Source organism: Perca fluviatilis, chromosome 18 (assembly GCF_010015445.1).
Source record: "Perca fluviatilis chromosome 18, GENO_Pfluv_1.0, whole genome shotgun sequence".
In the NCBI taxonomy this organism is placed as follows: Eukaryota; Metazoa; Chordata; class Actinopteri; order Perciformes; family Percidae; genus Perca; species Perca fluviatilis.
Genome location: NC_053129.1, coordinates 2,148,418 through 2,164,521, shown reverse-complemented (window position 1 = coordinate 2,164,521; position 16,104 = coordinate 2,148,418). Strand labels below are relative to the sequence as shown.

General features: G+C 41.1%; 1 protein-coding gene across 2 annotated transcripts in view; it reads left to right on the top strand.

Annotated features, from left to right (window-relative positions):
* The first annotated feature begins 778 nt into the window (after positions 1–778).
* LOC120547226 (heparan sulfate glucosamine 3-O-sulfotransferase 5) overlaps positions 779–16,104 on the top strand; it is a 128,079-nt gene continuing 112,753 nt past the window's right edge. Inside the window, exon 1 of one of the 2 annotated variants that reach the window (XM_039782716.1) lies at positions 779–911. The gene's annotated coding sequence lies outside the window, so the exon portion shown is untranslated. The remainder of the gene's footprint in view (positions 912–16,104) is intronic. The other variant, XM_039782717.1, reaches the window with a different exon arrangement.

Genomic DNA, 16,104 nt, shown 5'->3' with positions numbered 1-16,104 from the left:
GTCAGTGTGCAGGAGGCCTAAAGCTACTAACTTTACCATGGCAACTACCAGCAGCTGGCGGAGTCTCCACACTGCCTCTGTTTACGCCCAGTCTACCAGAATGTTGATGAGATATGAGGTTTGGGCGTGTTAGTTCTTCTACTGGAGCTAAAAACACTTGGAGCACAGAGATCATTTTTGGCTCAAAACTCAGCTTACAAACCAAGCGTAGCAATGTAGGCTAAATGGTTGCAATGTAAATGTGTATAGAGTTTTTTTCCTCATAATTCTGACTTTATTCTCAGAATTCTGACTTCAAACTCAAATAAATTGTTCACATGTGGCCCTAATCTTCCTCCGTAGATATCGCTAAAGGAGGCTACTTTTAGAAACTTTTTAAGGCTCTCACACTGAGCTGAGCATCTCTCCTCCTCCTCCTCCTCCTGCTGCTCCTCCTCCTCCTCCTGGAGGAAAACGCCCCAGCCGTCCCCGTGCAGCCTCCTCCATCCAGCAGCAGTGGTACTCCCCGCGTCTCCCCCTCCACACTGACTGATCAGCGGGCTGCTGATGGAGGGCGCTTCGGTGTAAGTGGACTTCAGAAAGGCTCCCTGTTTACCTCAACGCTCTGTGAAACGAGAAAGAAAAGGTAACAATCCGGTCCCGACAGGACGCATATTTCTCTCTGCGTGTTCTCTGCGCACCTGGCTGTCCGAGCGGGCGCGCGCTGCACGCTGAGCGGAACCTCCGAATTGGAGCCCTCTTCACTTCCACACCTGCCGCTACTTGTCCTCCTGTTTAACCCGAAGCCACGCGCCTCCGGGCGGGGAGGGGACATGTGGAGAGGCTTTACGACCTGCGCTGCATCCCGGCTCTTCCTCCCGAGCGTCGGGCTGGAAGGGTAGCCGCCGTGTCCCGCGGAGGATGCCGAACAGGTAAGCACAGCCCCGGACATCTTTTTGAGTTGCAAAGTCCAGTATTAGCAAAATAAGACACTTAGGTGTTTTATGGGTGTTAATAGGTGTGTAATTTGTTTTCTTCAAACGTCTATTTATTGATATTTTAGAGAGCAAACATACTACATGCACATTCTCTAAATTACTACAGAAATAGTTTGACAAAAAACATTTACATACACAGACACGAACACAATAGGTCATGTAGAACAGATCATCAGATTAGATAATAATCAAAGTACAAAGCTGCTCTAAATACTTATTGACGTCACACCTCGTCTAGCTATAGAGTTAAGGTAAGAGCCAAGGGGATATTTGCTTATAGCTACAATGTCAATGAAGGGTTGCAAAGTCTTAGAAAATGTGTCAACGGAACCACGCAATGTATATCTGAGTTTTTCCAGTTTTAGGTGCTGCATAATGTCTTTGATCAATATAGTGAAAGTGGGAGGTTGTGCCTGCTTCCAGTTCAGTAGAATGAATCTGCGCGCTAGAAGGGTTAGGAATCTTGCTACCGAGAGGAGGGGGGGCGGGGGGGGGGTCCTGTAAGAGGACTGTTAGGTGTGTTATTCAACCGAAAAAATCCGTAATTTACAACATTCTTCCAGAGAGACTGGACATTGTGGTTTGCTATTTCTGCAGCTTCCTTGTCTTATTTCATTTATTTGTTACAGGTTTATCTGTCAGGGACAATGCACACTTATATACATCAAGTAAAATGTGCCAGAATTAGCCTGCAGGCTATTTTACATCCAACCAACAGGTCACCCTCAAAAATGAGATAAAAGGATTGAGCTATAAATGATGCATACAGATTAGGCCCTATACAATAAAAGTTGATGATACTAATGCTAAAAGACGACAACATGAAAACAAGAAGAGTTGGTCTTCTTTCACACCGATGAAGAAGTTGCAGCTACATTAAAACAGACTTGAGTTTCCACTAGAGCTGCAAGGACAAAATAATAATCGACAACTAATTAGACAATGGATTAACCGATAAAGTAATTTTTCATGCAAAAATAAATACAAAAATGCTCATTTTCAGCCTCTCAAATATAGCGATTTTCAGACCTTTTCTGTTTGATATCACATTAAAATGAAACATATTTACGTTTTGCTTGAGAAACGGATGGACATATTTCACTATTTTCTGACATTTTTAGACCCGACGATTAATCCATTAGACGAGAAAATAATCGGTAGATTAATGGATCATGTAAAGAATCGGTAGTTGTCAGCCCTAGTTTCCCCCCCTGCAGGATTGCTCTACTGCCGCAGCTCAATGATCAAACATCATGCATTTTCCAAAGACAAAGAAACATCTTTAAATGTGCATGCTTGTGCACAGAGCAGCTCAAACTGAAACGCTGCTCGAGCTGTTTCTCTGGACCGTGAACTTCCCTCCGCATCCACAGTTTGATTTCAGCCCAGTCTTTTCCTGTGTGAACGCTTGGCTCTGGCACAGTTAAGCAGGATTTATGCTTCTGTGGAGGCTCTACGCAGAGCTTTCGCCCGTGGCCTACGTACGTGGACTGAAGTTTATACTTGTGCGTTGGTGTATGCGTCAATCTCTTTAAGAGAATAGCAGGGCCAGTGTGTGTGTGTGTGTGTGTGTGTGTGTGTGTGTGTGTGTGTGTGTGTGTGTGTGTGTGTGTGTGTGTGTGTGTAGAGAGTGACTGTGATTATCTTCAGAGCGAGTAGTGACTCTAGACTCATAGTGAGAAAATGGTCCAATCACAGTGGATGTGTTTAGCGTCGCCGCAATGTTTGGTTACATTTTTTTGAGGAGGTGTACGTCATGCTACGCCAGTGTTGTAGTACTCAAGGTCTTGTCTTTGAATCAACCACATTTTTACTCTGCCTTGTCTTGGTCTCAGATAAAGAGGACTCTGGATTTTATTTCAAGACCGGTCAAGACCACAACTGCAGGGATATGACTAAATTGCCAGTGTATTGTTTAATTTTATGTAGGGGTGAAATATGATTGCCCCCAGTGCCCTCCTAATCCATTGAGCTAGAGTGCTGTCAATCTGACAAATTTGATTCTCTTTGATTGCCCTTGAATCGGTCTTGCCCTGCCTTGGTCTTGACTTGATCTCAACCCCTCAGTCTCCATACACTCTGGTCTTGGTGATGACTTGGTCTCGTTTGGCTAGACTACAACACTGGGCTACGGCGTAGGGTCCGTATCTCCACGTACCTACGTGCGTACCAAAAACGTCCATTAAACGCAGAAGCAAAAACTGACCTTTACTCTCAGACTCCCCTTGTTGGTGTTTCAGGAGGTGTAGAAGATATGTTCAAACTGGAGACAACACATTCAGAGCCTCAACATTTCCTACGTTCTCCCTTTGTGTTTGTCTCATTGCGCGATCAGTCTTGTCTCAGGCGATTTGTTACCGTCTCAGGCGACAGGTGCTATTTCCAGTGCTGCTGCTTGTCATCATTACTCCGCATTAACTCTCTAATAGGGCTTTTGTTATTAGGTAAGTGCCTAGAGCTCCGTGGCAGCCTGTGAGAACGAAGATGAAAAGACAGAGGGCAAAAGTGCAAAGGAACGAGCGATATTAGGTGTGTTGGATATTACAGTGCTTTGGTTTAATAATGATACTGCTGCTTATGTAGGTTCCCCCCAGATACTCTGTTATCCCAGGTGTCATATTCATAAAAAGATTCAACAGGGAATAGAGGCTTGGATACAGGAAATCACAGCAGTTTATGTTGTAATTGCCCTTGCACCTACAATCACACAGTAATCAGAGAATGTTCTTACCCCCCAAAAAGGGTAGCATTGGTTGTTTGCAGGGCTTTAAATTAACCTTTTTGATCACCAGCCAACATGGCTAGCAGATTTTCAAAGTTACCAGCCAATCAGATTTTCTACTAGCCACATGTTTTTCAAGGGGAAATAAACCAGATTATGAGTGCTACTGAATACATTAAATTGCTTTATTTGAGTTGATGGCAGATATACCTTAAAATGTTAAAAATATAAACATTTACTTTCAAAACAGTGATGTTATAACAATACCTTAAACGTGAAGAGAAGATAAAGATTATGTATCAAATCTCTAATATTCAGATTCCCCCTCTGAGTCTGTAACTCTGGATATGCTTACTTCCTGCTGCTCACTCTCTGCGTACAAACTCTCCATTGTCCCGTGTGTCTGCAGCCTTCCTCTTTTGCTAATATCTTCACATTTGTTTTTAGTTTTTTCCTAACTAACTTTATGACTTAATTTGAGTTTGTTTCGCACCGTTCCGTTAATCTTCTTCGTTTCAGCGTAGCTCGTAATCGATACCGCACACGCTAGACACAACATGATGTTGCCAAAAAGATTACGTTTCCAAGCCAAACACCCAAACATAATAACAGACTAATCTGGCAACACTAATCTCGCTTTGCCAGACCAGGAAGGTCTGGCTAATCCACACAGCATTCTGGGATGGGAGAAAAACGTGCTCTGGTTTGGCATTGGCATTGGCATTTCTTTAAACCAATCACAATTGTCTTGGGTGGTGCGAAGCACCGAGAAAAGCTGCGGTGCTGCTGCAAAATAGCCTCGGGAAGGAACTTGATTTGGTGGAACGTGTAGAAGTGGAACGTCGTGGATATATACTATGGCAACACTGACCCGTCACATCTTTACAGCAGCCGGCCGATTCAAACAGATGCAGTGTTATTTGCTTCATTCATCACCAGCCAAATTGGCTAGTAACTTTACAATGTCACCCGCCAAAGTTAATTTTTACCCGCTTTTCGCAGGTTGGGGGTAGTTCATTTTAAGCCCTGGTTGTTTGGTCAAATTATATGTCCTGACCAGCGACCTCTCGTGGTCCTGCAACCCGTTCTCTCTCTGAACTTGTAAAATATGGACGTTTGGACAGTGGCTGTCAGTGTCTGAAGCGACGCAAAAAGTGTGTTTGTAGAATGCACCGGGGAGAGCAGCAGCTACACAGGGTGTGAAGATGACGTAGCACTAAGTAAGCGAGTAGTTTGAAAGCCCGAAAATCCGCATAGGGAGGTTGGTTGGGGGGGGGTGGATGTGTCAAACAACACAGGAATTTCACTCAGGAGACTGGGGTTTGTGTCCCGCGTGTCACGTTTCCTAAACCCAACTGTCCCGTTCTTCTTTTCCTAAACCCAACCGTCCCGGATTTTACGTGGGAGTGAGAATCTGTTGGGTCTTGTGAATGATGACTCTCGTATCTGAGAAGCAACGTGACGTTGTTGTAGCCCGCCATTTTCATTTGAATGACCCTGATCCTTCCGTTACCTCAATGAAGTACTTTCAGTTTCCTAAACCCAACCAAACTAATCATAGAGGCTGTCTGTGCTGCTACGCATGGGTTGCTTCTCCCAATGTCTTTTACATTTTCTATCATGAAATAGCCAGTGAAATACAGGCTTTTTAGATAATTTTGAAGAAGAGTGCTTTGGATTTGTTTCTTTTTCTCCACACTCAATTGAATTCCCGACCCCAAAGAGCACCTTCAAGCATTTGATTGAACTTGCTGAGCACCCTGGACTTTTTTGTCTTTCTAATCATAGAGGTAGCTGGTTCAATCATTTTTTAAACTTCATATGTGTTTTTAAATGCCAAAAATTCCAGAAATACTAAGTCTTTTTAGGAAAGTAAGAAAGACACATTGAATCAAGGAACTTCTGGCCCTGTTAAATAAAGCACTTGGAGGGGGTTGGGGGAAGTGGCTGGCCAGAGCCAACACAGTAGAAATAACATTTTAGCTTTATAATATCTGATTAAAATAATTTTCCTATTGTATGGTTTAAGGGATACTTTGCTGATTTTCAACCAGCTTAGTATATATAATATGGTAAACTTCCCTCCATATTGCCAGAGCCCAGATCTCCGTTCTCATCTCCCAGCTAAAAACGCACCATTCGGCAGATTTTCACGGGCTCCAGGGCTGCTGCCCAAACTACAGAGTTATCGGATGGAAAGAGTCCCTCTCTCTCAAACTCAGATTAAAGTGTACAGTGCTGATCAATTATAAATTTACATTCTGTTCCTGTATCACCTATATCTCGCCTAAAATGTTTTCAGAAACCGGTTTCGGGTCACTGTTTGACTGAAACACGAGAGTTTTGAAGATGTGGATGCCATAATGTTTCCTGTATTGCGTAAAAAAACTCAGATAAAACGGTAAAATTAGACAGTGCTGATCAAATATAAACCAAGATTCTGTTACAGCATTGCCTATTTCTCAAATGTTTTCTGACATTTTTTAACTTACCGTTTAACTGTTATACAAGATTGTTTGTCACCAGCCGGCCGCCATATTGATTCTGTGACGTGCTCACATTACGTAACATTTCTTGGTCCGAGTTGTAGGTTTTCTAGCTTTTCAGCAAAAGCGAATGCCACAACACTTTTATCTGTTTTCTCTGGTAGCACCAATATCAAAAGTATTTGTGTCTTTCCATTTCATATAGACAGCGCAGTTTTATGAGAAGGCCTTCTTCCCATAAATGCAATACTTCTTAAGCAGAGTTGCCGTGGTTCAAGTATGATGGGGTGAAATGATAAATTTGATGATTAAACATGTTATTACCCTCTTGTAGTCAGCTAGCCACCACCAGGAGTAAACACGGCATAATAATACACTTTAAATAGTCCCAAAACAACCAAATTACTAAATGATTCAAGTGTCCAGTTTGTAAGCTGCTGGCCACCTTTTCTCCAGTAGTATAAATCCTGGATTAGCTCATTTTGTTGAAATTGAATCTCTTATGTGAGCACAGAGCTGGAACTTACCCACGACTGACATCTGACATAATGATGCATTAATGATAGCTAAAGATAGACCTGTTTAAAGGAGCTGTACTCGAAATACTGAGAAAAACAGTGGGCTGGGATTGCCTCCCCATGGCTCTCACAGAATGTTCCTCCATACGTAAATGTTTTTTCATGGCCAAATGAAAAAAGAAGTTTGGATAAGAACACGCTCAGAGGGAGTGTGAATTCATGTTCTGCACAGGACGCCATTACTCCATCTTTTTTTTTTGTGCAGTTTTAACCAAGTCAGCAGGTTTAAATAATCTTGGTCTTTTTTCATACTGATCAGATATGACAAAAATAAAGCAATAATTATTCAACTTTCAGATTTGGGCTGTAGCCCAAAGCTACTCTCTGTATCTGTTTCTCTTTATGTCACAATAATATCTGTATTCGGTAGTATTTACTGTACCAGAGGGATATGTGATTTTTACTGTAAGTTGTTAGAAATGATCTAGCCTGCTTCATTTTCTGTAGTAAATTGTTTTCTACTGCTATTCATACTCCTTATCTGTATACGCATATATCTTTAAGTTTAGCTGCCAACAAAATAATATCTAATTTGCCCCACCTTCCAAAAAAAGAAACAAGAAGGTCTAAACTGAGTGTAACTGTTAATGTTCTGGATGGAAATCAATTACAACAAACAATACTTTGAAATGTCAATTGAAAAAAAAAAAAAAAAAAGAAAGCAATGGACAAAGTGTTCACAATTAGTCCCCTTAACAATCTTTCACCTCATCCAAAAGGCAACTCCCTCATCATATCACAAGACAGCCATGCATCACAGTCCCTGACTATGGATCTCATCATGGGAGAACAGTAGACGTGTTCCTGAAGGTCTAGTTGGAGCTATCAGAGGTGATAATGGCACACAGTTAGCACAAGCCAGGACAGCATATTGTCCTATTCATCTTAATGACTCCTGTGGGCAGGGCTGCAGCGAACATTGAGGAAGGGCCTGAAAATGCTCTCTGGTGACCTTCTGCGACTAACAAATGGAGCGCGGATGAAAACAAGCCGAGCCCTGCCCGGGAGGCTGCCAACTCCAGTAAAACTGTGAAAAGAGAACAGAGCAGGAGAGAGTTAGTCTATAAGTCTGGTTTTACAGCAGCCTTCAATCTGGCTACTCCCTCAAGCCTGAGCCAGTTATTACATTTCACTCACGTTCGCCTTTGCAGAAGCGCTAATTGAATGCATCCAATATTCAGGGAAAGACCTACCTACTGTACCAACATGACCTTGGTTAACGCTTCTTGATACCTTGAGCGAGCAAGACACTTCAGTGGAAGTGAGGCCCTGCGGCGTGCTGTGTCATCATTGCAGATTCATGATGGTCAACCTGCTATGTCCAATTTGCAAAGATGTGTTTGGGTAGCTACAACATGGATTAATTTCTGGCTTAGCAAGCAATTATGGAGGCAGGAGGAGGATATGAGGAGGAGGGTGGCTCTGTGGGATTGAAATCTGAGAATGGTGCAGAAATTTGTCAGCCCTCCACGCTGACACCCTTATCCAAGTCATCTTCTCAGGATAGTGATATATGACAAAGGTGACCGTGATCATTATTCACAGACTGGTCGTCTTCTTCTTTCCCTTGGCATGCGTTCCTCCTGGGTCTGATCAAGTGTGTTCTATTCTCCCGGGGTAATGATTTGTGGAGGTCTGTGGCACTGTAGCATCTGAAGGACAGCGTGTTGCGGAGCCTTCCAAAACAATATCATAACCCACATCCATTAGCCATATGGGTTCCATTCCCCAGATTTGCTTGATGCAATTGCGGTGTCCTCCCACAGCGGAGCCGAGTGCAAGCCTGGGATTCATTTAATTAGAGGATTCTTTGCTCTTCTGGTCTCTACACCTTTCTCAAATGGCTTTTTTTCTGTTTAATATTAATCCTGTTGTTAGAATAAAAGCTCCAACTAAGAATTATTTACAATACTAATCATTCTGACAATTAATTTTTGGGTTAATTCAGTTAAATTTAATTAATAGTATCAAATCATAACAAAAGTCATCTCGAGTCACTTTACAGGTGGAGTAGGTCTAGACCAGACTATAATTTACAAAGACCCAACAATTCCCCAATCATTTAGTCAGAAAAAAGTAAAAAAATTACCCTCAGATTTCTCAGAATCATTAGTTTTTTCCCAACCAAAAACCAAAACGGTACTGTATTCAATTTACAATGACAAATCGTCATATTGTAGATGCTGGTTCCAGAGAATGTTTGGAATTTTGGCTGGATTTAAATGATTATTTGATTATCAAAGTTGTTGATTTTGTGGCGAATTAGATTTCTTGACTTATTGTACTTGAAGTTTCATTCTTGACTTTGGAAATAATTGACAAAGAAGTCTCAACAGTGGAACAGCATGAAATCATCAGCAGAAATGTGAACCACGCTATGTTCTTGTATGCGTGCATCCTCGTGTACAAACATTGCTCCATAGCGCAACTAGTGGTCAAAAACTCCAGAGTACCTGAAGTTTTTACAAATAGTTTCAACCTGGACTTTTCAAGAAAGATTTGAATCCTGCGAGACATACATATTATAATTTATTTTGTTTCATAAATATTTGAGCTGTCTTGAAGGTTATTCTCGTTTTTATTGGAAAAGAATATGTTTGTGTTCTTATAATTAAGCAGCTGACACCATTTACAAAATGTCACCATATTTACAATTTGTAATAGTGCAGTAAAATCTTCATGTGAAGCTATTTGATCATGAAATAACAGCATGAAAAGATACAAAGATATAAACTAAGAATAGATCATTGTGGCACCCCTTGAAGCTTTTTCACACGAAATTATGAATAGATACAAATTGCTCCCTGTCAAATACTGTATATAGCTAACAAACCATCTTGAATGACATATAATTTCAAAATAGCATTATATAAGCAAGTAGGCTACACTACTTTAAACAAGTTGTAAGGGCCACATGATGTTCTTTATAATTAAAGCATGGTAAATCCTTGAGTAATTTCTCAAGAACCTTTGAAAAACATAAAGATTGAACCATTGTTTATACGTGTATCGTGCTCATTTGACTCTGTGATGTGTATAACTGTTTAGCCATTTTTAAGTCACGGGGTTCAACACATGAATGTAAAGTTGATGCCGTGTTTTATGTTTTATTTTTGCTTCAGTGAGGAACAATGAAATGCAATAGCTCTCCCTCTGCAGCGCTTGCATTTTAAAGCCTTCAGTTGAAGTTGGCCGGTGTCTTGCATGGATCCATTTTTACTGCCGCTCCTGTGTTTGCCGTGTAATTGACTTCTGAACACATAAATAAGGACAGCTGTAATGGTTTCCCTTCCCCTCCCCCCTACATGCTGGATCTCTCATTGACTGTCCATCCTCTCCTCCGTCTCACCTCTACCGCCTACCACAGCAGCTCTACAAAGAGCAATATGTTTGAAACATAGAGCAAACAAAGCCGCGTAGTCCAGGTGGACGAGGTGTCTGGAAATAAAACATGATCTCCTATCTCGTCGTTGAAGATTCTTTATGGGCCTGTGTTGCTCAGTGATTTAAGGATAGCGCCAATGCAGCCAGGGTGAGGGGTTTAATTCCCATGGGGGTCACTCATGCTTAAAATGTAAGCATTCAGGGCATCCAAAGGTGCTTGTGTTCAGTTAGCACTCCTATATCAGCTGTAGTAGGAAAGATTTGAAGTGTCAGTAACAGAGCCCTACTGTTCCCGGATTTTAAGGCCAATATTAATATTAATTTAATCATAACCACAAAACATAAACAAAACAGTGTTTCACACAGATTAGAAAGCAATTTGTGTGCGGGGCGGGACGGGGGCGACACACTGTTGGATGCTGTCCTCTTCTACTTTAATGTCTCTCCCTGACCCTGTCTTTCACTGGTTGAATCCTGAAAATATTGTAAACAATTAATAGCATAACTAATTCCACTGGTGGGACTGTTGAGCTCTGTTTCAGACCGATACTGCCGGTTCAGGCTGGTCCTCATCCTCAACACAGGCCTTTTTCACTCGCAGAAAATACTTTAATACTCATCTGGATTGAAGCAGCAAACATTCAGTGTAAGAGTAAAAAATGACATAACATTATTTATAATAAGTTTATTTGATTCACATCTGCTACATATAGTGCTTTGACCTCGACAACCCAACTGCATTTTACCGCAAACTTGCGACTAGTTAACTTTCTAAAGCGGGCAAGAGTCGGCTCGGTGATTGTGAATGTGTGATTGTGTAAAGGTGTTCACGAGGTAGATGCCAATCTTTGGTGAACTTGTGAATTTCGCCAGCTGTCTTCTCTCCTTATGGAGACAGACGCTCTGTGCACAGTGGGATCAATGGTGTTTTAAGCCCCCTTACAGGCAGCTAACCCTTACCTTAACCCTAAACATAACCAGTGCCGCGCTGCCTGGAAGGAGACGTTGGGGGGCTAAAAACACCAAACACCGCACGGTGGGAGGAGCTGTGTGTGTGTGTGTGAGCGAGACAAGTGACTGAGGAGAGCAGGGAAAGGAAATGCAGCGGAAAGTGTTTTTAAAAAAAAAAAAAAAAATTAATAACGCAATATGCGGCGGCCGGTGTTGATAGTGTGGTGCACCGCCACACATTAGTCTATGTGTGGGGAAACACTGCAAAAGAAACAGATAAGATCCCTTTAAATTTGTTAATTAAAGTCTTGAGCATGATATGTACTCAGGACTTGTTATGTTGTTGCTTTTTCATAGCTGAAAAATTAACTAACACACAAACAGCAAATTTAACTGTAATCTTCCATGGAAATTAAATTATAACAATACAAACTGTAACCATACAATACAACACATATTTACTTAAGTGTCAGGAGTGGGGGACAGTACTCAGGCGCAGACTGGAGTAGGTGGTAAAGAATCTTGTTTTATTGAAGCTGTGAGTGTGGGCTGGCAGTGGGGGTGCTGGGTCCGAAGATGGCCGGCCTGGCAGTGGGGGTGCTGGGTCCGGAGATGGCCGGCCTGGCAGTGGGGGTGCTGGGTCCGGAGATGGCCGGCCTGGCAGTGGGGGTGCTGCGTCCGAAGATGGCCGGCCTGGCAGAGGGGGTGCTGGGCTGTGTTCCTCAGTGCGGCTGCAGACTTGATTTTCCAGTGTGTAGCGTGGCTATTGGCAGCAGAGGATTCCGAAGGTGGGTTATTTCTGAGAACAGAGAGCTTCCAGGCTTGTGCAAAATTCTGAATTTCAGAATTGGCCTCCATTCAATTCATGAATTGGAATTGGAATTTAACTGACTCTGCCCCACAGGAAGTTGGACAGGAAGTGGAATTAAATTCATGGCAATTCAAAGAAATTCCACACAGTCACACAACAGAAAGAATGTGTTGAATCTCACGTACATTCAGTGTCAGGAAGGTTACTCTGGAAATGTAATTGCTTACTGTTACCCATTATAAATGTGGTTTGGATTACTTTATTTGGATTACTTTATCAATGCAAATCAATTTCCGTTTAATTTGATTAGTAACTAATAACACATTTACCTCAGTAATACATCTAAATTATTGTAATTTAATAACATTTCATTACACGTTAACTAGTCACTCCTCAACCCTGCATACAATTTGTTTCAAAATATAGATCACTCTTTAAGAGAACAAATATTTCTATTAATTCCACAATTGACAAGAATTGTTTTCTTGATTTACAATAAGTAATAAGTAAAAAGTGTGCTTGCATGATTTTAAACACATAATATCCAGTGTTGGGGGTAACTCCTTACGAAGTAATGCCATAATATAATCACATTTGGCTGTAACTGAGTAATGAAACACATTAATGTTACTGTTACTGTTTGTGGTGTGAGTTGAAGGTGTTTTTAAGCCTTTTATGAGCTATATGCCAGGCTCGTGCTGTGTTGCGTACAGTAATGTAATGAGTTACTATCCATAGAGAATAACAAGTAAGGTAATGCATTTTTTTTTTTTAAAGTGAATAAAGTGTATTACACGTTCTTGAGTAGTGACCCCAACACTGAGGATATCAAATATCAGTAGCATAATACCATCAAGAGATGGTTTTCAAAATAAAAGACTGTCTATTAACTTCCTTGTAGATGCCTTTTGAAAGTAGCCTTGATGGAGCCACAGGCTGGAGCACTGCAGTGCTTGCATATGGCTCTGTGGTTTCACGGCGTTCATGTTGGAATAGGTCCTTCAATATTAACTAGTACAGATGACCTTTTAGGTCTGCTATTATTTTCCATGTCGCTGTTATTACAGGTGTCAAATCTATAAAGGTTTGTAATCTGAAGTTGTAAGGGGCTTCTGGAACTTAAGAAGTCCAGTGTTGACCATCAAATTGTGTATAAAAGAAGCTTTCAAACAAATGTCCACCTCAAATTGTTTGGCAACCATTGTAAATACATTCTGGGAAATGGAGTCATGTTCCATCATGTTTCACAAAATTACAATTACAATAAATCAAACTTAATTATTTGTTCTGTGACTAGAGCTTTTAACATTCAAGTTAAAACATTCCCTGTTAACGTAATCTGTACAAGTAGTTCTAACTAATGAATCATCATTTATAGAATATGTAATGCAATCATGTCTGACATATTGTAAAGCTTCATTGTTAAACACTTAAATTATGTATATGAAATTCTTTGAATTTTTATTTATTGAATTGCAATTCTGCTTCCTTTAATTCAAATTTGTATTGTTATTCTAGATCCTGTTTTTGACATCAATTGAAATTTAGGAGTCATTCTCAATTCAATTCTGAATTGCACACAAGCCTGCCAGTTAGTCACGTCAGGAAACGGAGCAGACAGGTAAGTACACAGACACACTAGACTAGATACAAATCTCAAAGGCTGGTGAATAAGCATACTCAGCGGTAAGCAACAATCCAGCAGGGAGAGGCAAGTCAGGCTGGTATTTGAAGGCAGATGATGGAGCAGGATGAGTAGCAGGTGCGCTGATTGGGATTGGTGCCAGGTGTGGGGAGAGTCAGCAGGGGGGGCGTGTCCACACTCTGTGGAACATGCAGGCGGAAACAGAAACACAGACAGACAGACAGACAAACACACCAAACACACGGCAGGCATCACACAATAAAGAAATAAACCAAAACACATTCACACACACCAGACTGTCACCGTTCGGAAGTCACGGCAGGCGGGGGCGTGACATTAAGATGAGAAAGATAAGACTCAACGATAAAAATTAAGATCATAAAAGTAGTGAATCAGAACTATAATACTTTTTAAGGAGACTTCGGAAATCCTCAACCTATTCTTCTGCTCCACCATTCAAAGTGTCCTGCAGTACGGAGGTCCAGTCTGGTTCAGTAGCCTCTCAGTCAAACTGAAAACCAGGTTTCTACGGCTTCTGGGGATCTGCTCCAAGTTGGTGGGTCACTCTGTGGAAAATGCCTTCCTTAACAGCTGCAGTAAGCGTACCCTCGGACTTGTGGAGAAAATCACCATGGACCCTACTCATGTTTTACATGAGGCGTACCAACTTCTGCCCTCTGGGAGGCGCTTTAAGGTGCCAAGATGCAGGAAAAAACAGTACAAGCACTCCTTTATCCCTCACTCCATAACACTGCTCAACCAACCAAAATGCCCCCCCCCCTCACCTGGCACGCACTGTAATGGTGCACTAGCTCCCTGTCTCCTCACCTGAACATGTAATCTGTGTATCAATGTGGGACTCCAAGCATGACAATCATAAGAATGATATATGATATGATATTCCGATTAAGACTCACAGATGTAAGCTAAATACAACTGCACGGAGACAATCTTCCATTCCTTTACTGCTTTCTACTGTGTGTGTGTGTGCGTGTGTGTGTGTGTGTGTGTGTGTGTCGTACGTTGTTGGTTGAACATACAGATGCTTCTTTTTATGTTTGTGTGTGTTTTTTTGTGTTACCTGTTGGAGCAGACGATGCAAGAACATTTTCTGTGTGAACAGACAATGTTTTATCTCATCTTAGCTCTTAAAACTAGACTTTGGTACAAGGACCCTGATAATGATGCAGGACCTGCCTTAGTTGATATTATAGTTAATTTAGTGGTGCAAATTATTGCAAATGTATGATCGGTCGCATGACCACAAACCAAACTCAGTGAACTTTACATTTTTACAGCCTGAAACAGAAACTCAAACCCTGCAGTCCTCTGTCTGTGTGAGGCTCCCCCCAGCTCACTGTGTTGACAAAGAAAGCTGTTGTCTGTCAGCTCCGGACAGACGCACACAGAGGCACACAGACGCACACAGAGGCAGAGGCAGCATCACTTCATTTCTCTCTCCCAACTTTGGCTTCTGTCAAAACATGGCTCAATACTTCTCTCAGCATTAGCCATAAAAAAGACTTGCCACTCAAGCTTTATTGACATGCATGGACATAACGCTAATTCTAAATGCAAAAAATCATTCATAATTATATTTCTAGCCGCGAGTTGATTTACACTGAATTATTTCAGCAGAGTAATGGTATCTCTAACTAAATGTGAGGCAGGTTCATCATGTTGTCTGAAGTGCTTTCCCTTGGGGCAGTCCAGAATTGGTGGAAAAAAGACAGAATGGGACTAAAAGAAAAAATTTCGGCCTGTTTTTTCTCTGCTGAAAGATACAAGTCAAACGACAAGAAATAATGTTTTCCAGCATGAATGTATCAATGGAAAAAATTAAGCAACTTTAGGTAAGAAAAAGTTAAACATGACCTTATATGTGGGTTATTTCTTCTTTATGTTTATTTGTATAGGGACAAGTATGTAGCATAGACCTATGCCACACACCACAGCATGTATAGCCTAAGCTAATTTGCAATGCACGTTCCTAGATGGACCCTTTTTTAAATACAATAACTCAACATATACATAAAAGAGAACACAAACTCATCAACAGACATACCTTAAAAACGCAAAACTAACAATACAAAGCAGACTGATGCAATAAATCACCATAAAACGGGAGCACCAGATTATTCACGATGTTTCAGATGAAGTTAACAATCATCCCAGTCAGGATGATTGTTAACCCTCCTGTTGTCCTCGGGTCAAATTTGACCCATTTTCAAAAAGTTTTATATATCAGAAATATGGGTTTCTTTCAACAAAATTGTCAAAAAAAAAAAAAGAAATGACGTGGATGGTGCCATGCAACGCTCTTCACAAGTAAAATGAATGATCAGTTGAATACTTTCATTGATTTTGGGTGTTTTATTCAATTTCATAGCATTTGAAGAAAAAAATTTATAAAAGAACGTTAAGAAAAGTGACGTTTTTGGAAAAAGCTTCAAAAACTTGAAAAAAACAGGAACAAAAACGTCAAAAAAGCACAGAAAAAAATCTAAGACTTGGGAAAGGAGTATAAAAAATGTCAAGAAAAGCGTTAAA